General features: G+C 48.2%; 1 non-coding gene across 1 annotated transcript; it reads right to left on the bottom strand.

Moving 5' to 3' along the window:
• Positions 1-1,341: 1,341 nt before the first annotated feature.
• On the bottom strand, positions 1,342-1,444 carry LOC136401691 (small nucleolar RNA U13). The gene has a single exon (XR_010750699.1). It is a non-coding gene; the product is annotated as a small nucleolar RNA U13 (small nucleolar RNA).
• Between the last annotated feature and the right edge of the window lie 627 nt (positions 1,445-2,071).

The raw sequence follows: 2,071 nt of genomic DNA on the forward strand, positions 1-2,071 counted from the left end.
CCCGGCACGCCCACCAGGGGCGATGCTCTGCCCACCAGGGGGTGATGCTCTTCCCCTCCGGGGGCGTCGCTTTGCTGCGACCAGAGCCACTCTAGCGCCTGGGGCAGAGGCCAAGAAGCCATCCCCAGTGCCCGGGCCATCTTTGCTCCAATGGAGCCTTGGCTGCGGGAGGGGAAGAGAGAGACAGAGAGGAAGGAGAGGGGCGGGGGGTGGAGAAGCAAATGGGCGCTTCTCCTATGTGCCCTGACCGGGAATCGAACCCGGGTCCCCCGCACGCCAGGCTGACGGTCTAGCGCTGAGCCAACCGGCCAGGGCTCTTCATAGTTTTTTTTATAGTCCAGCCCTCCAATGGTCTGAGGGACAGTGAACTGGCCCCTGTGTAAAAAGTTTGGGGACCCCTGGGATAGAGTGTCGGACTGAGATGCGGAGGACCCAGGTTCAAGACCTCGTGGTCACCAGCTTGAGTGGGCTCATCTGGTTTGAGCAAAGCTCACCAGCTTGGACCCAAGGTTGCTGGCTCGAGCAAGGGGTTACTCGGTGTGCTGCAGCCTCATGGTCAAGGCACATATGAGAAAGCAATCAATGAAAAACTAAGGTGTTGCAATGAAAAACTAATGATTGATGCTTCTCATCTCTCTCCATTCCTCTGTCTGTTCCTATCTATCCCTCTCTCTGGCTCTCTCTGTCACTGTAAAAAAACAACAACAAACAAACAAAAAAACACTGAGCCTTAGGCTGTAACAACCCTGCCTGCTTACAGCCTGTCCCCCACACCCAATGCAAACTATAAGTGAGCAAACATATACATCACATTTACAAACTTATTTGATCAACAACAGGGCATAAAGGGGGTATACAAAAACCACCAGTGGTAGCTTAGGGAGGGGGGAGAGAGCCAAACAAGAAAATCTCTGAGTTGGATAAAAGGAAAAATGAACAAACATATTATTTTTTTACATTGGTGGGTACAGGAATGTTATAAATAAACATGACAGCCTGACCTGTGGTGGCGCAGTGGATAAAGCGTCGACCTGGAAATGCTGAGGTTGCCTGTTCAAAACCCTGGGCTTGCCTGGTCAAGGCACATATGGGAGTTGATGCTTCTAGCTCCTCCCCTCTCCTCTCTCTCCCTCTTTTTCTCTCTCTCTCCCTCTCTCTCTCCTCTCTAAAAATGAATAAATAAAAATAAATAAATAAATAGATAGATAAATATGACAGCACATGTTATTGACCAAGATAACAATGAAGGGTCCTGTTCTTGTGGGAGGCTGTGCCCTGAGGAGTCTAGGAAAGAAGGTCACTCTGACCTTTCAAAGGTATGTTATCTCTTCTTTCTTTTCAGGTCATATGGGTTATGTGCCGGTAACCAAGTTTGAGGAAAGCACATCTCACACAAGACAGGTGCACAGCCAATTGTCCCTCCAATTCTGAATGACAAACATATCTCCAAGGTATGTTATCTAAGATGCACAAAGACAATAGACAGGCTCACTTAGGGTAAAGTTTGACCTTTGTCAAGGAAGCCACAGGCCTAGGCCGTGAGTATGCCATGACAATCTTAGTTAGGAATGTTTGTGGTTACTTTCGGTTTCTGAGTTTGTATGGCCCGCTAGGCAGGCCTCCCCTGAGCTTGTCAGGTTTATTTATTTAATTAAATAATTATTTAAGATGTTATTTATTAATTCGAGAGAGAGGAGAGAGAGGCGTGGTGGGTGGGGGTGAGGAAGAGCCGGAAGCATCAACTATAACTTTTGCAATGACTGGTCAAGCCCAGGGTCTCAAACTGGTGACCTCAGCATTCCAGGTTGAGGCTTTTTCTACTGCGCCACCACAGATCAGGCGTTTGTCAAGTTTAGTATGTGGCCTCCCCCCCCTTTTTTTTTTACAGAGACAGAGTTAGAGAGAGGGATAGATAGGGACAGACAGACAGGAATGGAGAGAGATAAGAAGCATCAATCATTAGTTTTTCGTTGCAACACCTTAGTTGTTCATTGATTGCTTTCTCATATGTGCCTTGACCACGGGCCTTCAGTAGACCTAGTAACCCCTTGCTGAAGCCAGCGACCTTGGG

This window comes from Saccopteryx leptura, chromosome 3 (assembly GCF_036850995.1).
Source record: "Saccopteryx leptura isolate mSacLep1 chromosome 3, mSacLep1_pri_phased_curated, whole genome shotgun sequence".
In the NCBI taxonomy this organism is placed as follows: Eukaryota; Metazoa; Chordata; class Mammalia; order Chiroptera; family Emballonuridae; genus Saccopteryx; species Saccopteryx leptura.